General features: G+C 53.8%; 1 protein-coding gene across 1 annotated transcript in view; it reads right to left on the bottom strand.

The window, feature by feature from the left end:
• The window catches only part of LOC144263816 (class I histocompatibility antigen, F10 alpha chain-like), a 1,122,758-nt gene that overhangs the window by 394,454 nt on the left and 702,487 nt on the right, over positions 1-25,817 (bottom strand). The gene's annotated exons all lie outside the window — the stretch shown is intronic.

Consider the following 25,817-nt stretch of genomic DNA (forward strand, 5'->3'; position numbering starts at 1 on the left):
TGTTTCCAAGTCTCTCACGTCTTCTTGACCATCTGGACATTTGTGATGGCTTTCCACCTTTATTTTGAACTATGCACACATTTCTCACTCACACCAAACAATTTGATGGAGACTTTCAGACAGGATAACATTTTAGAAAGGATGATATGGTTACTAAAGGGATTACAAAAGAACCTTACGCCACTTAGTTTGCAATGCAGAGAAGAAACACAACTTAATTTCAGGTTTCAGAGTAACAGCCATGTTAGTCTGTATTCGCAAAAAGAAAAGGAGGACTTGTGGCACCTTACAGACTAACCAATTTATTTGAGCATAAGCTTTCGTGAGCTACAGCTCACAGTGAGCTGTAGCTCACAAAAGCTTATGATCAAATAAATTGGTTAGTCTCTAAGGTGCCACAAGTACTCCTTTTCTTTTTACAACTTAATTTGTAATGCAGATAAGAAACAAGAGCTTGGAGCAAATACCATAATGAAACCTTATCCTAAAACAAAAGGTGACCAGGGCTGTTCTGGTCTATTCCTGCCTGAAATCAGCTTCAGACATCAGAATCTGGCTGATGCCTCTTTACCAATGGCACACGAGGCCGTTCCTTCCTGCTCTCAGAAAGAGTGGCGGGCAGAATATGGTCAAATCCTATCATACATCAATCCATTTAATACATGATTATCCCTTATCTTTCATTATGCAAAATGCAAACATCGAATCCTCCTCCTCTAGGTGCCCCGTAACCCCCATATTCCTCATCTTGGATTGTATTGTGATGTTACACGTAAACCATACCATGCAAGGGATCAGGGGAAAGGTGAGGAGCTGCCAAAAGTCACTCTTCTCTCTGTCTAGATCTGTGTCTCCTCAATGCCTATGAAATGAGAAGAATTGGACGGTTTTCACTGAAACATGCTGTAAGTTGTGGAATCAGCCCAAAATGAGCTTCCCCAGAGGTACCAGCAAGGAAGGTCAGCAACCCCCGGGTGGGGTGTGATACAACCCATCAAGAGCCATTGCCCAGCAAGGAAGCTCCCATTCAATGATTCACCTGCATGAGGCCACAGCAAGGGAATTGCTCCACCTTGCTGGGAGATTGAGCAATGCCCTACCCCCACCCCAGACTTGCCTGGACTGGGGCTTCCCAAGCACAGGGACTGAGGGTACAAAAACCAAACTCAAACCCAGGGGCACATGCTTGTCCTTTCTCCTTCCCCCACCGACACTGCAAGCAAGAAAGACACTGAAGACTTGAGACTCCAACTGAGGGGACTGGCCCAGATTCCAAGGTAGAAATCTGGGTGCTAGGGACTGCAAAATCCAGGAGGGGGAGAAAAACGGCTTCGTCTCGTTGTTGCCCAGTCTAGGAGGGTTGAGAGTTCAGACTGTGCGCTTAGGTGTTTATTTCCTTTGGTAACTAACTTGGATTTTTTCCCGTTCACTTCATACCACTTAAAATCTCTATTTTGTAGCCAATAAACGTGTTGGCCTGTTTAACTTGACCAGTGAGTTTCCCTGAAGTGGATGGTAAATTCCTCAGTTATCAAAGGCTGATGTCGAGCCACTTTCCAGTGACGAAGTGGGGAAGCAATTAATACAATAGAGAGCCTACTCCTGAGATACAGGGCTGGGAGCTGGGGGGATCCGACTGGTGCCTCCCTGTGTGACTCAGGAGTGGCTCGGGGAGCATTCATGCGATCAACCTGGGTGTAATAGCACCTGGCGGGGGTGCTGCTGGTCACTAGCAGGGCATTGGGAGAGACAGCCCAGGCTGGAGAGGGTTTCAGGGGCACAGCAGTCCCTCAGTCCCAGGCTGCACCTCGGGGGGATCCCATCACAGGGTCCCCCTCCAGCACCCACAGGCAATAGCAAGCCTCTAGGAGCAGCGTTTGGGCTTTGCTGTGAGGTGTCCCTTTCCAGTCTGTGCTCTGTCTCTTCTCCTGGACACACCCCTGTCAATCAGGAATTGCTCAGCTGTGCTCTGCAGAGAGCTGACTGGTGACACAGGGCGCAGCCCAGGACGGGACGGAGGTGTGGCAATGCTGAGCGTCACAGGATATGCGTTCAGACAGCTAGAAAATCACAGGAACAACACGGATCCACCAAGCGGAGTTAGGTGCCGAAACTCCCCGTACAACACATGGGCCACACAGGCACCGTACAATACAACTCCCGAAAGCCAGCTCACAGGGCAGGGAGCCAGCCAATCCCTTGAATGGGAGAGACTGAGGAGGGGGAGGTGTCTGAGCCCCACCCTTCTCTCACAGCACTCACCCGGGCTGTGTCCAGCTGCCTCGCGTAGCTCGGGGCGTGAGTACCAACCTCAGGGCAGAGTGTTACACACCAGGGCACACACCCCATGGGGATTGGGAGCTCAATAGTTTGCTTTCACCCACCAAGAGCCAACTCCCCAGGCAGGGCAGCAGCCTGAAGAGGGAGTCCCAGACACTCCCCTTGGGCCCTCTGCTCTGTCCTGCCACCGAGGCAAGCCTGCCTTTGGGCTCGATCTGTGGCTCAGGGAGCCCTGAGCAGGAGCTGGTGCTGCCAGCATCACCTCCCCACTGTCTGCAAGGGAGGAAGGATTGAACCAGGGTCCCATGTTTCAGGTCAGTGTGTGAAGCACGGTGCTGTGGTGGGGCTCTCTCCAGCGCTCCTGTGGAAGTTGGTTCCCTGAGGCTAAATAAGGAAAGAGCTCGGGCCAGGGGGATTGGATCACCGGGGTTTCCTATTTCCAACCTCTCCGGTGGGTTCCTGCTCCACTGGACAGTGTCATCCAAATAACATTGTTAGAAATCAATCATGAAACGATGCAGAACGACAGAAATCCAGGGGGGTTCAGGACAGGGAGACCAATTCAGGCAATCAGAAAAGCAGATAGGACACATTTGGAGCTCCTATGAGGCTCCAAGCAGACATGTTATAGAGACGGAAACTGGCCAAGAATTCTTGGAAACTGGGTTAACACTTATCAAAGTATCTGTTTGCGTTATGCTGAGGGAGTTTGGGGGGAGGGTGTAAACTATTTCCCTGAATCAAGTTTCCACTGGCAGCTCAGTCCACCATGTCAGCGAGAGAAGAGCTGTGGTCCCTGGACAATGGGCCCCCCGGGGCCTTTAACACCACAGCCCTGGGGAGGGGGTGCTGAGAGGGACCATCCAGTGAGGAACACAAGTCCTTCTACCATCCATCACACCCTCTTTTGGAACGGCTGCTGATGGCTCCCCCCATCTGGGGTAACTGTTATCCCCTCTGCCACCCTCTATCTGGGGGTTTTCCCTTCTGCACCTATCTGGCAGGGCAGCCCCTCTGTCTGAACCCCGATCCGCTCCCAGTTTTGTCCCTCTGCCCAGCCCTCCCCTCCAATTTCCCCCCTTCGGGGGGATTTTCCCTGCCTTTGGTTGCAGGGAGCTGATGCTGGTGATGAGTGAGGGCAGCAACTTGCTGATGTCACTGAGCATGTGATAAGAACAGAAGAGCAAAGATCGGCCAGATGGCGTCAGACCAAAGGTCCATCTAGCCCAGTGTCCGTCTGCCGACAGTGGCCAGTGCCAGGTGCCCCAGAGGGAATGAACAGACAGGAATCATGCCGGGATCCATCTCTTGTCAGCCCTTCCCCAGCTTCTGACAAACAGAGTTTAGGGACACCATCCCTGCCCATCCTGGCTAATCGCCATCGATGGACCAAGCCGCCAGGAATCTCTCTAGTTCCCTGTCGAACCTTTTGATCCCAGGACCCTGCTCAGGAACAGGGAAGTACAAAGCTGTAATAAAGAAGCTGGTTCTGATACCAGGGCAGCTCCTCTTCCTCCTCCCCTCCCTTGGGGATGAGCAGCCCCCACAACTGTCTCTCTGCCCCAGGCCTCCTTCTCCTCATCACCCCTTCAGCCTCCCTCCAAATATCCCCTTCCTCCCATCACCTTTTCAGCCCCCCCATCACTCCCTTCAGCCTCCCCCAACTGCCCCAGTCCCCCTCCCCTCATTCCCCCCGAAGGCTGAAGGAGGGCAGTTGTTTGTAGGTGGGAAGGCTGAAGGAGGGCAGTTGTTTGTAGGGGGGGGAAGACCCAGCTGCCCCACCTGACCCCCTTTAGCCTCCCTCCCCTGCAACTGCCCCTTCACCCCCCTCTGCCTCTCCCCAAATCCCAGCTCTACCATGCTGAGGTTCCCTTCCCCACAACCATCCGCTTCCTTCCCATGGGGAATAGGGGCAGGAAATGCTTTTTGAAAAACCTGCTGCCAAATAAAAAGTAAAACAAGCCAAGCAAGCCCCTCCCTTGCTTTGTATGTGTGTGTGTGCGGGGGGGTTGTTCTCAGCACACTCCGTTCAGGGAAGGGGTGGAGTTGGCCAAAGGGGCTCGTTGAATCCTTAGCAGAGAATTCCTTTCTCCACGATGTTAGCTAAACGTTGCTGTTAAATGTCAGCCGACGAATGCAGCATGTGAAACCATCTGACTGTAAATCCCTTGCCCTCTCAGTTGCTGGAGTTCTCGCACCCTCTGCTCTTGGGAGGTCCCCACATGATGTGGTGTCTTATTTCCATAGTGTCCTGTAGATTAGATGGGACCTCAGTTTCCACGGTAAAAAATGAAGTGTAACTCCTTCCCTTCCCCCATTTGACTTAGGAAAAATAAATCCTGTCCCCTCCCGCAGCCCCAAACCAGCCCCACAGGAGGTGCTGCGGCCAGGAGAGAGGTGCCTCGCCACTGGCCCTGAGCTGCTGTGGTAAGAGAGGGCTCGGGTGGGGGTGAGTCCTCTCTCCCTGGGGCAACCTGCACCCCAAACCCCTCATCCCCAACCACACCCTGAACCCCACACCCCCAGCCGGAGACCTAACCCTCCCCCTCCCCCCTGCACCCCAACCCTCTCCCCCATCACCATCTCCCGAGGGGATCACTCTCAGATCCACAACCTCCCTCACCCACACTCCACACACACCGCTCCTTGGTAGAGGGAGGGAAGCAGGGAAAAGGGGGAAAAGAAGCAAGAGACGAGGAGAAAGGAGGGAGGAAAGAGGAAAAGGGAAACCAAAAAGGATAAACCCCAAGGGCCCCAGTGATTCCAAGGGTCACAGTCCGAGGTAGGAAATCAAATTCTGCCCCCTTAAGCCAGTGTTTTCTGTGCCGAGAATTCTGCCTGCAGCAGGTGCATCAGACCCAACAGGTTCCAAACCTCTCGGAGCCTCTGACCTTGTCCAAGGGACGTTCGTTTTCTGGCACAACCAGGGGTAGGAAAGGAGAAAACTCCACAGAGGCTCCTCCTCACGCTCACAGACGGGAATCCTAATTCTCTCCCCGTCCTCGAGGGGAGACCTGGAGAAGGAGACATGCGGCTGCAAAGCCGGGGGGGTCTCAGTGACTGCCCTGGCCCTGCACCTCGGCCCTGCCCGGCTGATGTCGGGGTCTCTCTGCGAGGTCACCCCCTCCCCACCACCTTTGCCCAATGGGCTGAGTTCCTGCAAAAGGCCTTGGTGATGTCACTGCGTCACCCACCCCGCCCCTCCAAGCTGATGTCCTGCCCCTGCCCAGCCTCTGTGGAGGTTGGAGTTGTTGCCCCTGGATCTCGAGTTGCCAACTTCCGCACCCAACAAAACTGAACACCCTTGTGCCCCCTTCTCCGAGGTCCCGGCCCGCTCATGCCATCGCCATCTCCCTCCCCTCCGTCGCTCCCTCTGCCCCACGCTCCCTCACTCGCTCATCGTCACCGCACTGAGGAGGGCTGGGGAGGGCCCCTTTTCAACTGGGTGTTGTCGGGACGGACCTGGGAAGGAGGGCTGCCTGCCAAGCACCTCTAGGAGGAGGCGTCCCTCCCTGTCTGAAAATCATCTCCCTCCCTCAGCTCAGGGATGGCCTGAATTGCCCCTTCTCCCGGCAGAGCCAGGGGATTGGAAGCAGCAACATCAAACCCCTGTGTGGCTCGCAGGAATAAACACAAACACGCCCTTGTAGCTGGACGGATGGCGAGTTTTACCCTTCGGAAACAACAAGGCTCAAGAGAAAGGTGGTGGCCCCACATCTAAGGAATGAAACACAACACAGTCATCATCGTTACGCCCGTCCTTGCCCCTTTATACTTCTACTGTCTCGCTCCCGCCACCCTCGCCCTCTGTGGGTTCATGGAGAGAGCCGCACTCAGTGCTTCCGACACACACAGACTCACACACACATCTTGCAAGGAAAACCTCACCACGGAGTCACCTGCACCTGTTGCTTCCCTGCCCCCCTGCTCTCCAGAATCCAATCCCAAGGAAAGCTTGTCGGGCCCAGAGCTGGCGGGCGCCCGGTGCTGGAGCATTGAAGCTACCGTGACGGCACTCAGAGGAAAGATGCGGAGAGAGTGCAAGTTAAGAATTGGCCGGTCAGGTTTCCAGTCCCCTCACAGGTCATTCCCTCACTCGAGCAAAGGGGCACATCTCAATTCTCAGCTGGCTCAGTCGAGCTGCATCGTTCTTGTTTCCGCTCAGTCAGGTTTGAGGCCTGTTTCGCACCCTGTCTTTGAGAAGACAGTCAGAAACTACTCTCTGAAATAGCCAATGCAGGAGGACGTGTTATCGCTCCTGCCCCAACACAGACAGACAAAGAGAGAAATGTTCTCGCTTTGAGGGTGGGACTCCCTGCCCCTGGGCCAAAGACGAGCACCTCTCTTTGACCTTGGTCGCTCATTCAGCTTTTCTTTCAGCAGGGAGCCCGAGAGCTCAGGTGCTGGAGCGCTGCGTTGGTCAGTGAAGCTCGGTGAGCTCCAAGGTCACTCGGCTCTTCTACCAGCAAGTCAAAACACAGGAAGGATTTCCTCATTTGACAATACTGGGGTTGTCTGAGGGTCTGTCCACACTGCACACTGAGCCTGTCTCTATGTGGCCTGGGCTTGCTGACTTGTGTTGCCAAGCTGGTGTTTGAGCATCCAGACTGCAGGGGAAACTCAGGCCTCACACTGTGTCTGTCTGTCAAGGTTCCTTCCCCACTCTGAACGCTAGGGTACAGATGTGGGGACCTGCATGAAAACCTCCTCAGCTTACTTTTACCAGCTTAGGTTAAAACTTCCCCAAGGTACAAACTATTTTACCTTTTGCCCTTGGACTTTCACTGCTACCACCAAAAGTCTAACCAGGTTAGACCCCCACAAATCCTCACCAAAACATTGCACCCCGCTTCCTGGGGAAGGTTTGGTAAAAATCCTCACCAATTTGCATAGGTGACCACAGACCCAGACCCTTGGATCTTAAGAACAATAAAAAAGCATTCAGTTTCTTAAAAGAAGAATTTTAATAGCAGAAAAAGTAAAAAGAATCACCTCTGTAAAATCAGGATGGTAGATACCTTACAGGGTAATTAGATTCAAAACATCGAGAATCCCTCTAGGCAAAAGCTTAAGTTACAAAAAGACACACAGCAGGAATATCCATTCCATTCAGCACAGCTTATTTTCTCACCCATTTAAAGGAATCAGAATCTAACGCAGATCTAGCTTGATTACTTACTAAGTTCTAAGACGCCATTCCTGTTCTGTCCCCAGCAAAAGCATCACACAGACAGATCCCGATCCGACCCTTTGTTTCTCCCTCCCCCCAGCTTTTGAAAGTATCTTGTCTCCTCATTGGTCATTTTGGTCAGGTGCCAGCGAGGTTATCCGAGCTTCTTAACCCTTTACGGGTGAGAGGATTTTTCCTCTGGCCAGGAGGGATTTAAAGGTGGTTAGCCTTCCCTTTCTATTTATGACTCTCTCCTACCACAGGAAGTTGTCCTAAGTTACGCTGCTCCCGCTGCGTGAATAACAGAGCTGGATTTGACGTTGCTTCGGTCAACTTACTGCTGTGTCTACACTGGGCTGGGTCGACGGGAGACGCTCTTCGGTCGACTTCCCTTCCTCCTGCCGTTCCCGGCGCAGTCCCAACGGCGACCGGAGAGTGCTCTGCTGTCAATTTAGTGGGTCTTCACTCGACCCCCATGACATCAACCCCCAGTGGATCCACCGCAGCAAACAGAGCCTCCCAACCATGCTGCCCCATCCACACGGCACGACTTAGACCCGAGTGGGAAATTCAGCTCCTGTGGGGTGTGTCACCCTCATCCGCTGAAGATGCTCCCCGAGTCTCCAGGGATTCCTGCCCTAACTGCTCTCCAGCCGGTTTGTGTCCATACGCTCCCCGCGGGGAGGCTGTGAGAGGCCTGGTTACGAGCGCTGGTTGCTCAGGCCTGGCAGGGAAGGGAAGCTCCGGGCAGCATTGACAGTCTGGAGATCCCTCCGGGGAAGCACAGGCGGTGGGTGGAACAGGCGGGGAGGCGAAGCTGCGGGGTCCTGCGGACACCCTGAAACCAGCTCACAGACCCCCGGGGGTCACGCTGCCCTACACGCTGTTGCAGTAATGTTTGTACAAGGTGTGACGCTGAAAGAGCAGCTTGTGTCAGAGTGTATTCAGGCCAACGGATGTGTGTGTTAGTAGAGATCAAAGCGACTGTTCAATGTTCAACTGTATTGGGTGTTTGAACCTCCTGAAAACTCGTGGAATGTTGTTTGCACTGTTTTCACGTCTCTGTGTCCTGTTACGCTGTGATAGCAAAGAGTTGCCTTGTGTAGACCCCTGTCACTAAATAACCCCTCAAAGGAGAATGAAGGTGTGTGGGATGCAAGTGAAGAAAAGGTTCATTTCCAAAGAAGGGGTGGTAAGAAGCAGGATCCCTGGGCGGGGGACAGGAGGGTGTGGTTTGGACTGTTGTTGCCCAGGGTGGGAATGGGGAACTGGGCTCTGGCTTAAAGCGGTGTCAGGCTTCGAGGGGCTGGGTTCAGAGCTGGAGGTTCGGGTTGGGGTGAGGGTTGGGCTACAGTTTTGGTTCAGGGGTTTCGAGCTGGGGGGCAGGTTATGGGGTCAGGGTTCCAGTTGGGTTCCGGGTAGGGGGTGGGGTTTAGATTTTGGGGGGAGGGTTTGGCCAGCAGCAGCATAGACGTGCGGGTGGCGATGGGGTGCAGCCAATAGTGATAAGTCGGGGGTCTTTTAGGTCGTTTTAGTGTCAGTAGCACCCTGGGGAGGGGGTAGGGTCATGTTTACGACAGGGGGCTAAAGTGTTGGGGAAGGGGGCGGCAAGTTGACCCATCCCACTTCGCACTTCCCACACGGACACGCACAATACGTCGCAGGCGCGGACACACACACGTCACACACACACGATGACACAAAACGGCACACAACACGACACACAAAAATACACACGATACAAACACACACACACCATGACACGGAAAGCATCACACACAAAACATCACACTCACAACCCACAACATGTCACACACACACACACACACTCAACACAACATGACCCACAACATGTCACACTCAACACAACACGACCCACAACATGTCACACTCACACACTCAACACGACACACAACATCTCACACTTAACACAACCCACAACACAACCCACAACACGACTCACACACACTCAACGACACACAGCACGTTGCACGTATGTCGCACACACACATCGCACACACAGTTTGTTGCATGTCGCACGTGTCACATCACACACATGTCACACTGCGCACATGCATACGCACATCACGTCGTGTGCACGCACACACTACATGTCACACACACGACACTGACACGTTGCACATGGAACACAGCACGTCGCACGTCACGCACACAACACAGTGCGCATCACAGGCACGTTGCGCATCGCGCGTCGCACGTAAACAGCACGTCATGCCTACACTGCACCTCGCATGCGCACAACACGACACACAACCAGTCACACACACAAAATCACACACAACACTGACACACATGTCACACACTCAACAAAACCCTCAAGAAAACACACACACAACCACATCTCTCACACACGCCGACACACACATGCAAGGCACACGACGGCTCTCACACACGTCCACACACACACACACGACACATGATGTCGCACACATGCCGACACACACACACACGCCAACACACGTGTCTCACACACACACGCCACCACACACAGACCACACACACATGCCGACACACGACACTGACACACATGAAACCGACACACACACGACACTGATACACACAACACCAGCTCACACACACAATGTCTCACACACAACACAGGCACACAAGACACACGACGTCTCACACACACGACACTGACACATACCACAGACGACGACTGACACCCACACACACACAACTTCTCTCACACACGCCCACACAACACACGCAGAACACAGGCCCACACACGACACACGCACAGCACATACCCACACACACACCACACGACACACCCACACACACACAAACCACACCACACACAACACAACACACACCCACGTCCAAAGACACACACTACACACCACACACAACACACACCCACTCCCACACCCGCCGACACACACACCCGCCGACTCACGACATCTCACACACGCTGGCACACGACATCTCACACACACGACGTCTCACACGCCCACGACACGACATACGACACGTCACAGGACACACAAGAGGGCAGAGGACACGACACCGAAATCCCAGCCCCGGAGACGACCCCCCGCGGGGGGAGAGCGGAGCGGGGACGGTCGGGGGAACTCGGTCTCTGGGCGGCGCGTGGGGCCGGTGTGGGCGGGAGGGAAGAGGGCGGCAGGGCCGAGGGCGAGATTCCCAGCCCCCGTCGAGCGCTGGGGAGCGAGGGCTCCGGCTCGGCTCTCGCAGCGGCTCTGGCCAGGAATGGTGCCGGAGCTCTCGCCGGAGGGGAACGCGGCAGGAGGGGCCTGAGCCGCTGGGGCCTCTTTCCAAGGAGGCGGAACCAGGCCTCCGCTCTCTGCCCGCTGCAGACCCGGCTGCCAGGTCGGCGCTTCCAGTTCCTCGTCCGCACTCGCCGTCTTCTCGTGTGTTCGCCAACTCGCTCTCTCCTCTGCTCTCCTGGTGCCGTCTCCCTTTGCAGGACACGGGTAGGTGTGCCTTCCCACAGGTGAGGTCTCGGGAGCCATGGAGAAGTCGGAGCGGACGAAGATCATGCAGGGCAGTAGAAAGGCTGCTGAAAGTACCTGAAGAGACAAAGGGAATGAGAAGGGGGAAGTCCAGACTAAGACAGGAGTCTAGTCTGTAAAGAGAAACAACGGGAAGTCTAAGCTACAGAAACTCTTCAAGTTGCCAAAAGACACTTAGGATGGGAAATTACTTCTTGAATCCAGTCTCTTGAAGATCTTAGGCTTAGTATGTGTGTGTATTTGTATTTGCTTAGTAATCTGCCTTCTTCTGTTTGCTACCCCTTATAATCACTGAAAATCTGCCTTTTCTAGTGAAACTATTTGTTGTTTATTATTATTATTATTAAACTCAGTTTGTGCAAGGGGTGCTCCGTGAGGAAATGATTTGTGTGTTACTCCAAGGGGCCGCCCGGTGTCACTGTTGCTCCATAAGGGAAATGCTTTGTGCAATACCTGGTTCAGCCACCCACTGTCACTGTTGGGCCAGGAGGGAAATGATTTGTGCAATACCTGAATTGGCCACGCAGTGTCACCATTGCTCCGTGAGGAAATGCTTTCTGCATTACTCCAAGTGGCCACCCGGTGTCACTGTTGCTCCGTTAAGGAAATTATTTGTGCATTACCGTGAGTGGCCACCGAGTGTCACTGTTGCTCCATAAGGGAAATGGTTTGTGCCTGACCTGAATTGGCCACACACATCACTGTTGCTCCGGGGGAAGGGGGGGGATTGTTTGTGTGTTACTCCTGAGTGGCCAGGTTGTGTCACGCTTCCTCCATGAGGGGAATGCTTTGTGCATTACCCTGTGTGGCCACCCAAGACAACACACACATCACACACAAAACATCAAACACACAAAACACGACAGACGACACCGACACACACACACACAACACGACACCGACACACCCAGAGAGAACACGTCACACATACAGAAACACGTCTCTCACACACACACAACACAGGACACCGACACACACAAACAACATGACACACAAATAAAATAACACACAAAACAGCACACAACACGACACACAAAAATCACACACAACACATGACACCGACACACACACACACACACACACGAGACGAGGCACAAAACGGCAGACAACGTGACACAGAAATCACACATGACACCGACACCCACACACAATACGACACACAACACCTCACATGACACACAAAATGGCACACGTGACACACACACACAAACAACACGATGCACAAAACATCACTCACAAAATATCACACACCCACACACATGACACACACACAGACAACACGACACAAGACACACAAAACGGCACACAACACGAGACACAAAAATCTCACACAACACATGACACCGACACACACAACATGCACACAAAACGGCACACAACACGGCACACACCGTCACATGCACACAACACGGCATACAACATGGCACACACACACTCAACATGGACCACAACACGCACTCATAAACACGTCTCACACACACAAAACGACACACAAGTCACACACACAACATGTCACACGACACATGCAACACGACACACACAACACGTCACACAGCAGAAGGTTTCATCGAGGAGGAGGATGTCCCGGGGTCCCCGGGCGATGCTCTGGGACTGCTCCCCAGGAAGCCAGGCAGGACTCTGGGGAAGTCTCCTCTCGGGGAGCAGCCTGTCTGCAGGACACACAGCTCCCCCGGCTCCACCTTCCTGGCTCTGACCTCGCAGCCTTCAGCCTCCTCTGCCCCTCCCTGCGCTTCCCACAGCCAGTCCGCCCAGGCGGGGTCCTGGGGGGGGCAGAGGGTCCTGCCCCCCAACTCCGCAGTCAGACGGGACTCTCAGCCAGCCAGGAAAACAGAGGTTTATTAGACGACAGGGACATGGTCTAACACAGAGCTTGTAGGTGCAGAGAACAGGACCCCTCAGCCGGGTCCATTTTGGGGGGCAGTGAGCCAGACAACCCCGTCTGCCCTTCACTCCATGTCTCCAGCCAGCCCCCAACTGAAACTCCCCCCAGCCCCTCCTCCTCTGGGCTTTGTCCCTGTCCCCGGCCAGGAGGGCACCCGGTTCCTTTGTTCTCCAACCCTTTAGCTCTCACCTTGCAGGGGGGAAGGGCCCAAGGCATCAGGTGCCAGGAAAGAGGGTGTCGGCCATTCTCTGTGTCCAGACCCCTGCACACACTTGCCCTCCAGAGCTCTGCAATGATCATACACCCTTACCCCACCCCCTAGATCCTTAAGAACTGCATAGGGGAAACTGAGGCACCCCCACACGATTCAGAGGAAACATGAAGTCCCGCTTCATCACAGATGACTCCAGGAGGTGAGTTGCTTGCTATCCTACCATGTTTTCCTCTCTCTTTCTCCTCTAGTATGTTGGCCATCACACACACTCTGTCTCTGTCTCTGTCTCTGTCTCTCTCCTCTCCTGGTGCCAACGATGACCAGGCCCCGGGTGCCTGGGCCCCAGTGCCCCGCCTGTGCTCCATGTCTTCCTGTATCTGCCTCGCCCCTTCTCCCAGCCCACACTGCCCACCGCTGCCTGGATGATTTCCCCCTCTCCTCCATTGCACCCCTCTCTGTGGGGTCCCTGCCACTCACCATCTACCTCCTCTCCTCCACCCCCTCCCCCGCTTCCCCACGGGTCACTCTGGGGGCTGTTTTTTTTCATCATCTTCATGCATGATCTGGAGGATGGGATGGATTGCACCCTCAGCAAGTTCGCAGATGACACTAAGCTGGGGGGAGAGGGAGATACGCGGGAGGGTCGGGATAGGGTTCAGAGTGACCCAGACAAATTCGAGGATTGGGCCAAAAGAAATCTGATGAGGTTCAGCAAGGACAAGTGCTGAGCCCTGCACTGAGGAGAGAAGAATCCCATGCACTGCCCCAAGTATGTGAATCCCATGCACCGCCCCGAACTGACCCTCCCGGAGCATCCTCAATTCCATGAAACAGCTGTTCTGCGGTGGGCAGGAAGTGCTGGGAAGGAGAGTGGGGAGTTGCTCAGTGGGGGTGTGTCTCTCTGGGTGGGGTCTGTGTGTGTTTATGCACAAGCTGATTGTGACGTCATGGAGGCCAACAGCAAAGAGTGTTCGGCGTCAGCATTCTTGCCCTGCCGTCAGTCTGCCAACTGGCTTGGTTGACAACGGCTGGTGACCCAAGGAGCTGCTGAGAGACGCGGACCATCCCTCTGTCAACAACTTCTTGAATCAGCTATTCCCACAGGTGTTTGAGGAACAAAAGGATGAGTTTTTACAGAAGGTAATTCCCAGATTCTTTCCCTGCTCATTAGATCGCACACGACAGGTCGGTGCCTCCTTCTCCTCGGGACGGGTGGGGGCTGGTGTGGCAACAGGCAGGTCTCAGCGTTCCCTTTTGATTTGAAAGTGGCCATCTCTCAGGTCTCCTCCTGCTTCAGCCTGTCAGGTTCTTTGGAGGCAGATTTAGATGATTTTATCTTTCAGCAGACTAGTCGGGGGCAATTTCCAGGGATCGAACCAAAAGGGAAGATAACAAAACTCGTGTAGAATTTCGATTGATATCTCCATCAATAGTATTTCCCTTGGAGTTGCCCCTAATGCACTCCTTGCCTTCAAGTTGGGAATAGAAACCCTTTGTCTCCTGTCATGACTGCCAAAGAAATGTGTATTGAGAGAATATCGATCTCAGAATTTACAGGATTGAAATGCACATAAATGAGCTCAAATAATGCAGAAGAAATTAATCTTAAGATATTGAAAGTGATACAGCTCCACTCCCATCCCCTGGCTGTCATCTTGGTAGTTCTCTCAGAAAGAATCTCCTGGCGATAGATCTCAAAACTCTCTACAAATTCTACTCTACCCCCTTGGGCTAGAGAAAAGAGATGTGTCGATTCCCCCCCTCCCCACACACACACACGCAATTCCTTTCCAGGAAAGGGGTTTCAATCATCTGTCGCCTACATTTGTCATGGGTCTTGCTGTGATTTCTTTGTCCTTGTTTTGGAGGCCTAACTTCTGACTGGATGTTGGAAATAATATGGGTCATTCTTCATTTCAAGTTGACTGATTCTTTCCCCCATGCTAATACATTCCAGATTTTCAAATAGTTGAGAAGAAGTCAACATATTTGCAGCTGCTAATTCATCCTTCCAGACCCTCAAACCCTCAAGATGACAATCTTTTCTTCCTCTTCCTGGCTTCTCTGGGAACAGAGCTTTCTTGGTTTTCAGCTTGGCCCGATCTGTTCCCAGAGTCCCAACATTCTGTGCACAAAGGAGTGGGGTTAAGAAGGAAGCATTTTTGCAACTAGGCCCAGGCAATGACCAAAGAACATAGAAACTGACCTTTTGCTCTTTCTATCCCTAGCCTCTGTTTGCCAGGTGCCAGGAATGAGCAACAGGAATGGATGGCTTGATGATTCCCTGTTCATTCCTTCTGGGGCACTCAGCACTGGCTACTGTCAGAAGACAGCGTACTGGGCTAAATGGACCTTTGGTTTGACCCAGTCTGGGCGGTCTTGTGTTGCATATCTTCTTGGTTGCAGCAACCAGTCCTGGCTATTAGAGGAGCAGATGGCTTCAAAAGACCACTCTCGTGGATCTGGGAATCCTGGGCAAACTAATTCCCTTCCTTTCGAGAAGGACAGAAAAACCCATTTCCTCCTTCTTTCTATTCCAGGCTTCATTCCTTTTTCCAAAGACTCACCTCTCGGGAGCACAGAGAGATCCATGTGCACAAAGTGCTCGTCCAACCTCCAGCCATTGAGGCATGCTTTGACCTCAGCCCCCAAGAACAGGCCTTGCCAGAGAAGCCCCAGGGAAGAAATTGCTCATGGACCATCATGAAAAGACTCTGTGTCTGTTGCCAATCCCACAACTCGATGGCAGAGAGCAGTGAGGAGAGAACAGCTTCCTCTCCAAGAAGGTGGACACACTTGTCCCTGAAGAAGAAAGCAGCGGAGACCCAGGTGGAGGCAGAGGAGGTGAAGCTGCAGGAGACGACAGACAAAGTCGAAGTGGATCTTACAGGTGAGATGGTTCAATCCACATGGTTCACGAGGAGCATGTGAGGAACACTCACACCAGTCACTCGACAAGCCTTCGACATCAGGGCCATCTCATGGGACAGTGATGGGTACCTCCAGCTCTGGAATCCATTTAGAGGGTGGCAGAGGTCCATGGCTGAGGTGGGGAGAGCTGACAATGTCAGGTCACCCCCCTCTGGGGATCTGTCACGGTGGGGTGGGGACTACTAACATTGTTCCAGGATGGAAGGAGAAGAGAGAGGCTGGACGTTGGAGGAAATCCTTTCTTTTCTCCTGGATTGGGTCCCTTTCCTCAGGAAAATGCTCCAGAGGTCTCAGCAGGTCACAGCTGGGAACCGTACCAGAGCTGAGTCATTCCTTCTTGGGGGGTTCAATGCAAAAGGAGGCCAGGTGCCCATCACTGACAGGAAAGGGGTACAAGGGGAGGGGAAGAGTAGATGACCCCATTGAAAAGAAACTGGCCCCGAGGGAAGAGGAAGCCTCGTGTGGTCAAAGCCCCCAGCTAGGAGTCAGGAGAGCGGAGTTCTCTGCTGAGGTCTGCCAACAACCTTCAGTCTGACCCTGGGCAATTCGCTTCAGGGCTCTGGGCCCAACTTCCATCCTCTGTAAAGAAAATGTTAAGAATGTTTCTTTCTGCTGCAGGGACGAAGAAGGAGCCGTCTGACACGAAGGGGAAGTGGGAAAAAGGAAGCCCAGAAGAGCAGGAAGAAGAGCGCACTCCCAGCCCCTCATTAACAAGCAGCTCCCATATGACGATGGTAATGATGCTGGTTGGCCGTGCTCATGGAAAGCATCCCTTGCTGTGTGTAGGAATATCTCCCAGGGGCTGAAAAGAAACACTCATCAAGGGTGATCAACTCCAGCCAGCCTTTATCTGGGTCGCTTGAATGAGGCCCGCTTTGACAAAGGGGTTTAGGCACCTAAAGAAGTCCAGAGGTGCTTTGTGGGACTGGCAGAAGTGCCTGACTCAGGTGCCCGATTCTGATGCACTTTCCATGGCACACAGGCCAGACTGAAAATCAGACCAGGCCCATCCCTGCCCTGGTCGGGGGAACCCACATATCTCCTGGCTGTGGGGTTCTGGCCCATCTCATGGCACCAGGACCACTTTGAGACACAGAGAAAAGGAGTCTGCTCTAGAGCCTTAGCTAACAGCCTCTTGGCTTTTCGCTCCTGTGGTCGAGGCTCCTGCACTAAGCTCCAGAGGTCCCAGGTTCCCTCTCGCCTGCCAACATCTGGGCTCTGTCCGAGTTACAAAAGCCTCTAGACACCTTTGTAACTCTTCCTCTTCGGGACAGAGCACCCTGCAGCGCATAGAAAAGGCTGCAATTCTGGGAGCTTCTGACCCGCCGGGGGTCTGGAGTATGGAGGCGAGTGTGCCACTCCGCCGTGCTCTACTGCATCCTAGGATATCAGGGTTGGAAGGGACCTCAAGAGGTCATCCAGTCCACTCCCTTGCTCAAAGCAGGACCAAATCCCAATTTTTACCCTAGATCTCGAAATGGTCCCCTCAAGGATTGAACTCACAACCCTGGGTTTAGCGAATGCTCAAACCACTGAGCTACCCCTCAGCTGTTGGCAACCAGGACAGATGGTGCTAATCCAGCGCCATGCAGGCCAGCTGCAGTAATCCCCAGGGGGTGCCCTGAGACCCCAGGGCAAAGGCCTCCAGCACCCCAGGCCCTGGGTTGAGGTGACCCTGGAACGAGGCCCCCTGGAGTAACATTGTGCCCAGTGAGTTCTCACCCCCAGGGCTCTGGCCCCAGAGGCCCACGCTTAGGGCTTCTCCTCAGCCAGGCAAACTTGCTTCTTCAGCCTCAGTTACTTTCTGTCCTGACGGCAATTCCTGCCTGTTTTCTGGCAGCCCCACAGGCTGCGAGGTGGGGAAGGAAGAGGGCGTTTCCGTTTGGGCCCTATTCTCAGTCCCTTCCTCGCAGACACTGTGGGCTGCCAGAGTTGCTGAGCCAATCTCCTCAGGCGCTCGGGGTGGGATGGGACATGGGGCAGGTTCTCCAGTGACCCCTCGGTGACACTCAAGGAGCAACTCGAATGGGCTTTGCAGGACATTGAGGCTTTCTCAGCAAAAGCGGGGTTTCCTGCGGGGAGGGGCTAGCAAGGGAGGAAACGGGGTGGCCCTTGGGGTCCCAGCACTGCCCGAGAGGCTCCCGTCTCTTCTCAGGGGAGGGGGCCAGAGCGGGGACAAAAGGCTGAGGAAACCTTAGCACCTGGGGAGGCTTTTGAAGAAAAGGGCTCAGCCGGAGTCTCCACGCTCCCTCGGCACTGCCAGCCTCCCCCGGGGACAGACTGTTCCAGGGCAGCTGCCCGAGGGAAATACTCAATCCCAACAGGCTTTGTCCCTCTTCTTTGCAGACCCCCAGGGAGCACCCTTCCTCAGCCCCGCTCCATGCCCTGCTGATGGCAGCCGTGAAGGGTCTGACAACACCCACCCTGCAGAGATTTAGAGCCGCAGAGGAAGAGCTGAGGGCCATCGTATCTCTCCACGGAGACAAGATGGAGAGAGTAAGAGACTCCCGCAATGGGGCAGGGGGATGCTGCGCAGAGAGGGGGATGGGAGAAGTTCCTCTCCTCGGAAACCATTCCTGGGACACTGGCATGGGATTGGAAAGTTGGCTCAGCCCCTTGCCATTCATCGCTTGGCCATGGGGATAGGTGACATTCAAGCCCTTCTCCAAAGACCGCCTGCACGTGGCGCGGAAGTGCAGACTTAGTCCCTTCCTGGGCTTTGGCTTTCCTGGAAACTCTGAGACTAATCAATGAACAGAATCCTCAGCCTGAACTTCCTCCCCAACCTGTCTGTTCCTAGGGTTTTCTGCAGGTCATCCCTGTCTCTACCCAAGTTCCTTCTTTCCAACAGGTCCCAGCGGGAAGTTAACAAATGGCCCCTCAATCAGCAGATTGATTTGTGCAGGGCTCTAACTCCTGCTAGCAGAACAGGTCAACAGAATCCAGCCACCCGCCTTGGAGCTCCTGCTCTTTGTTCGAGAGAGGAAAGAGCAATGACCAATTCCTCACGGAAGAGTCCTAGGGGGTGGCTTGTCCCTTTAGGGTCTGTCTCCCTGTGTTGCAAACTCTGCAGCAGGAGCCTGAAAGCCTGGCCCTATGGACTTGGGCTCCCAGGGCTGGCACTGAGGGGCCAAAACAGCAATGCAGACTCTTCTGGGCTGGGGCTGGAACTTGATCTCTGAAGCCTGGGGAGGAGGGTGGCTTCAGAGCCTGGGCTCCAGCCCAAGTCACCTTGTCTGCACTGCTCTTCTAAGTGCCATAGCATGAACCCGAGGTTAGAGACTGGGGACTTAGGAGACTGGGGCCGGGAGCTGGCTAGCTCCACCCAACTAGCCCTGCCTCCCATCTCTGCCATGGGCTCTGGGATACATCAGTAGAACCAGCTGGGTCTGGAGCAGTGCTTCTCAACCTGTGGCCCGGTCAGCACAGAGCTGCGCCCCTTCGGGACATCCTCAGGGACAAACAGGTCGGACTGGATGTGCCCCACAATGGAACCTAGGTTGAGAACCACTGGTCTGGAGGAACGGATTGTGCAAGAAAGAGCTAAAAGGAAGTTGCAGAGATGGAGGAAAGGCTCCTGGAGGGAAGCCCTTGAGAGCGGGGCTGAGAGCCTTTTGCTACGGCAGGGAAGGCCCTGGGATATCAGGGGAGTTAGGACTGTGCCCACTCTAAGGTTTTGTGCGTGTTTTTGAGCTTGAAGGTGCTAAGCCAGACCTCAGGGAGACTGGGGTTCCTGGACTTGTCAAAGGCTCTTAGGGAGCAGCCAAGATGGGCAACCGAGGTCAGAGGAGGCTTGCAGGGCTGCCAGGAGGGCTTTCCTGGGAGGAGGCCACTCATTGATAAATCCATCCGTCAACTTTCTGGCATTCTTCCAGGTTGGAGACGTCGTGGGAGGGATCTTAATCTGGCTCGACAACAGCTGTGATCCCAGAGCCAGAAGGGCAGTGCTCAGGGCCATGGCCTTGCTGGCTCGCTCCCACCCCCAGGACGTGGTTCTAACCTGTGTGGCTCACACGCTCTCATCGCACAGGTAGGGAGCTGCTTTCTTATCTCCTCAGTCCAGTAGTTCTCCTCCTGCTCCTACTGACAGGCCACAGGCCGGGAGGGGTCCGTGGGGCTCACACAGTTGGAGGGAGTTTCCTGCTGTGCAGAGAGCTGTCCACGCTTCCTAAGAGGAGATGGCCAGGCCCAGCCACTGAGGAGCCAACCCCTCCTCCTACACTCCCCGGGATGGAGACATGCCACTTTTCTGGAGAATTCCAGCATTGTCCTGATTTCTATGGGTCACCCCACTTCCTCTCAGATCCAGCACAGGGCCAATCAATGATTTGGGGGCTCACTCAACATCCCTGGCTCATGAGGTCTGGCTGCTCCTTACTGCAGGAGAGAAGGCAGAGACGGAAAAGGCCCATGAGGCCCTTCTGTTTATCCCCTGGAGACCAGTGCAGGATTCTTACCTGTCCTAAGACCCCCCAGTTATTCCATGGCTGAGGAATTGGTGACAAAATGCACTCATCTTTGTGGAGCTGTGGGGCAGAGGTCAAACTCTTAAGACAGACATTTCCAGCCCTTATTGATGCAAAAGAAAATAAAATCAAATCAACAAAAAAATCATCCCCACATGACCAGAGCCTAAATGCAGTGCAGCGAGCAGACAGCTAGCATTAATAGCTCTGAAAGGGGGGAGTGCCTCTTTCCACCTCAATAAATTGTTAACTTTCAGTCCTGCTGGTTATTGCTGATCACTTGGAAGGGTCAGCCAGCTGAGGGGTTTGTAACACAACCCCCATGTGCCTCGGGGCCATGAAACCCAGCTGAACCCTAGCCAGAGGTCAAAAGTCCAGCTTTCCTTGGCATCTTCTCCAATGCAGTTCTGCACTGACCTGAGCGAAATTTGTGTCACGCTGCAGAGCAAATTGAAGAGCGGCAGGAAAGAAATGGAACTTCTTACCCAATTCAGTTATCAGAGGAATACAGTGCTGGTTTTCAGATTTCTTTGAGTGTTTAATTTGTAAAACTTTCTGAATTTCAGAATCAGTTCTGAATTTCTTGGAACACCATAGTGCTTTCCAGGGGCTGTGCTCAGAAGTTACAGAAACTCGGCAGCATTGGCACAGAAGTTCAGTCAAGCTTCCGGAAGACCTTGCTTCCAGGCCATTTGCTCTTGAGTTGTCCAACCTAGTTCTCAATGTCCTAGGGCTTGACCACCAAGTCCGACCTTCCTCACCAAACTTGGAAGTCAAATGTCTGGAAGTCTTTTGGATCCATCTGCAGTCTTCCTCTGCAGATGCCTGCGGGGACCAGCAGGACTTAGATCCGCAAGAATGGAGGAGGGGGATTTCAGTCCTACTTTCCTTCCATCTCTGTCACATTGGGCTTTACAATCTCCTTTTCCAAGCTCTTGAATCTTCTCAGATCAGGGCATGTGCTGACTCACTCTCTGACCCTGTTCACCACACTGCAGTAGAAATGAGCTGCTAAGAGACACTTGGCCAAACGCTGGCTCTCCGTTATAGCCCCAAACAGCCAGAGTAACTCCAATGATGTCAGGCAAGTTTCTTGGGACTGACCCAAGTGTAACAGAGCAGAATTTTGCACAGTCTGCGGGTCACAGTTTGGTGGTCATTCTGTGGTCAGTACATGCTCACTGTCTTGGAAAGAGTGGGTTAGCTTTAGAAACAAGAACCCATTAGGGGAAAGGAATAAATACAACTTTCTCTGAAGGGACTTGCCCTGCCTTAGCCTCCCTGCACCAGTGGCCGTCTCCTCTGGTATTCCAAGCCTCTCCCTGGGGAGGGCAAGAGGTGGCCAAGCAGGAAAGCTCTGACGTGTGTTTCTGAATTTGCAGATGTGCCATTGAGTTGTGGAAGGCCTTGGGTGAAGAACCACAGCTCACCAGGGAGGTGCTGCAGCAGCTGCTGGACAAGCTCCAGCAGAGACGCCGGGAGGAGAAGAGCAGCCATGTGTCTCTGGCTGTAAGTGAGATTTGAGATGTCACCTTGCGAACCCGCCACCACAGGGAAGATGGTGCATCTGTGTGTGTGTGCGAGTTTCACCTCTTCTTACCTTCAGGCCATGGCTCCACCACACATTGAAGCCGACCTAACTTAAATGGGCAGACAGCCACCACAGCGATTCCATCCCTGGTGTGTGTCCGCACTTCGCTGCTCGTGTCGGCAGTGCCCGTCCTCACCAGAAGGGCTTGTCTTGATTGTAGGGTCAGGGTGGGGCATTGTGGGAAGGCTCCTGAAAGCCAGTTGAGGAAAGCGATGTGGTGTCTGCACGGACGCTGCATCGACCTGACTGCATCGACCTGGACTCTCTGCCACGTGTGGAAATGGAGTGACGAATTTGGCACCGAGGGGCAGTTCTGATGATGGGAAGGAAATTCCATCCTTAGGGGGATGCAGAGTGAGCGGCCTTGAGTTGACCTCACTCTGGAGTGTAGACCAGGCCTTTGTGTGTCCTCGCCACTTCCAATCAAACCAAAGAGGGGTCAGTAAAGTTTCCCCCAGGTCAAAGTTACACATCTGAGGTGGTTTATCTGCTGGTACCCTGGCTCAGTTGTCTTCTGCTCCAGATGGCCCTTTAGTGAACAGGTGCAGTTCAGGTGTCTCTTGGAAGTCTCCAGGTTTCTGGCTCTGTCAACTGTGGCTAGAAATCTTCCCAACATGGCATCCTGAGAAGTCCAGTACTTTTGACTGGGCCAGAAACACTGGGCCTAGGAGAACGGATCTCCTCAGGATGGTTTCAGCCCTTCCAGTCATGGCTGGAAAGCCAAAGCACAGGCTCTGCACCAGAAAGAGAAATAATGGGGAATAACGTCATCCAGACTCTTCTCATCTTTCCATCCTGCTTCCGTTCCAGGAATGGGGGAAGGTTCAGGAGCCTCCAAATGTCCCCACCCCTCTCAGAAGCCAACACTCTTTTGTAATACGCTGGAGAGGAAAGGAGACATGACAAAGGGACAATAGCGAATGGCAATGGGGGCAGGTGGCAGATTGGGAGAGCTGAGTGAAATTCTTTCCCCCCTCCAGGCAATGAAGACCATTTATGAGCTCCTTTTCCTACGGGGATACCGAGAAGCCATCCTGCAAATGTATCCCCAGCTGCTCATTCTCTGCGTCAGGCAAGTGCAGTACGTGATGGATCTGCACTTGCCAGGGACCTACATGGCCAGGCAGACATCCAGCCCCGAGGAGGGATGCAGCTGCCGCAGTCTCCTAAGGTAATGACTGAAAGGAAAAGGAAGAACAGATTTGTTGGGCTAAACACATGGGGGCTGTTCACGGCCATCAGTTGTTCGGGTGCTGTCATTAGCCCAGGCTCAGTTGGGAGCAGGTCTCTCTTGAGGGAAAAGGGTTGAGAGCCGTGCATTCTTTTGAATCACACTCGCTCATCTGACGCCGTCCACAGGCCAGCTGCTTTCCCTACACAGCAGCCATGTTTGTGCAGGCATCCACGTCTGCCACCCGCCAAAGGGTCAGTGCTTTCATCAGTGCCTGCTGAGCAAATCCGTGGGCCTCTCTCCCCGAACACGGACAGAGCCACAGCGGCAGCACATGGGGACAGGCACCGCAGGACGTCAGCCTCACAGGCAGACAGGAGGAAGAGGCACCAGTTCATCTGGTTCTGTGGGCACAGTTAGGGGCTTCCATCTGCACGGGAAAGAGAGAGCGCCAGAAGACACCTCAGGTGGCGTAAACTGATGGAGCTTTGCTCGATTCCACCAACAAAGGATCTGGACCCACATGCCCGCTTGAGTCCTGTTACCTGTCACAGTAAAGAATCAAGTATTCAACCATCGTGAGTGATGACACCAACCATCTGAAGAAGCTACAGTGTCCCTAACTGGTTCCAAAGTCAGTGAAACTGCAGTGTAGACAGGGTATCACACTGGATCGATCCTTGGGGAGGCTAGCTACTGCTGAGCATGCTGGGTGTCTCAGGACTTGTGCAGATTTGCCATGCTTGGGGCTGATCTCATTGCTTGACACTCTTTTTTGTTTGTTTGTTTGTTTTTGTCTTTAGCACCTCAGTGGAGGCTGTGAAGACGCTTTTCTCCATGCCCGGCTACTGGAAGGAATTTGCCAGCATCCACTTTCATCGGGGTTGGGACATGATAGCCTCCCGATTTCACTACTCGCAGGGGGTTGGCCTGATTGCAAGGTAGGAGCTCAACGTTTCCTCTTCTTTGGGTCTCTCTTGGGAATGGGATTTCCGTGTGAAATAGTCCTCAGTTCCAGGCTGCCAGCTCAGCCCAGCAACTGGAGCTGAACGCTCTCTCCCCCTTGAGAATCAAAAGGGACTTTCTGTTCCATGTTCCAGAGCCATGGTCGAGTTTGAGAACCCTCAGCTCCCTGCAGTTTTCAGAGAGGCAATCACCATCGTCCAGAGTGGGAAGGAGGAGGAGCAGAGAACTATCGCCCTGGCTTTCTGCACTGAGGTGAGATTCATGAGTTGACAGGCAGAAGTGGGCTTTCTGGAGAGCAGCTCAGGACAGTAAGCTCTAGGCTACATTGTCAGCAGCTTAGCAGCCCTACAGCCAGCTAGCTCCTCTCCGCACATGGATGGATGCGGGGAATGGCAAAGAGAGGGAGGGAGAGACAGGGTGAGATTGCTCCTGGCTGGATGTGCCTAGATGGGGTTATGGGACAAGAAGCCATGTTTCTCCAGTGCCCCAAGGCCATGCTTCTTTCCTCACCTTTTCCTGGGGTTCTGCTTTTCTTCTGCCCCACGGCTCTCTCCATGGCACTCAATGAGGTCTGGAGATTCCCCTTTCCCTGGGGGATTATTTGTGACTTGTGCATTCGTCTAACTTTGGGGAAGGAACCAACTGAAACAGCAGCAATTGGCTCCCTACTCACCAGAGACTTTGCATAGGAGGAAGTGGCCCTTTGGGAAAGACGACTGTCCAGGGAACAGACCCCACAATAAGACCTCTGCTCCTCAACCTGATCTTCAATTGGCTCTTGCCAGTTTCTCCAGAGTCCTTCCATTGACACCATCCTGACAAGATCAGCCCTCCAGGCACAGCTCATGGAATGGACCAAAGATGCAAATTCCATCATACGGAAGCTCAGTCTGCGAGGCCTTGGCAGTATTGTGTTCCAGCCAGAAAAGGTGAGAGCCGGGGATTGGCCAGGGGACCCAGGAAGCCAATGTCCATCAAATAGCTCAGAAATGAGAGGGAGAGCCACACACAAGCCTTCTTGTTTAAAACACAGCCCTCAAATGGTGGAGGTGCTTTCGGAACAAATCAAGGCATGCCGTGCTCCCTGCTCCCGTGAGCTGAGCCCTGATTGCAGATGGGATGCAATGGGGGAGGCGGGGTGAGCAAAGACAAAGGTGACAGTGAGCAACTGGCACAGAGTGACAGGAGAATGACTTTCTGCCCCGTTAGGGGGCTGTGCCCTCCGTGGTTTCTCGTCGGTGGCAGTGGTCCAGCATGTGCTCCAGGCTGTCACCTGGCATAGTAATGAGCTGCCTTCTTCATTCCGGCAGGTGCAATTCTTACGGGCCCAGCTGCCAGCAATCCTGGCCATGTTTTGTGACAGGGATGGAAGGCGTGTCATGGAGGCCATGCATAAAGCTGCAGACATCATCTACCTCCTCAACAGGGAGGGGCTTGGCTCCATCTCCCAGGACATTGCTGTCAGCCTTCGCCCCTTCATTGATGATGTAAGGTTTGGAACCCGCAGAAGAAGCCCATTCCCCCGCTCCCGCTGTCTGTGATGCCCTTGTCTCTCTCTCCCCATCCCCTTCCTCCCGCCCCTCAGGCCTGCCATGGAGCCTCCAAGGAGTGCCCCCGCCATGGGTGGG

The sequence above is a fragment of the Eretmochelys imbricata genome, chromosome 4 (genome assembly GCF_965152235.1).
Source record: "Eretmochelys imbricata isolate rEreImb1 chromosome 4, rEreImb1.hap1, whole genome shotgun sequence".
Lineage (NCBI taxonomy): Eukaryota > Metazoa > Chordata > Testudines > Cheloniidae > Eretmochelys > Eretmochelys imbricata.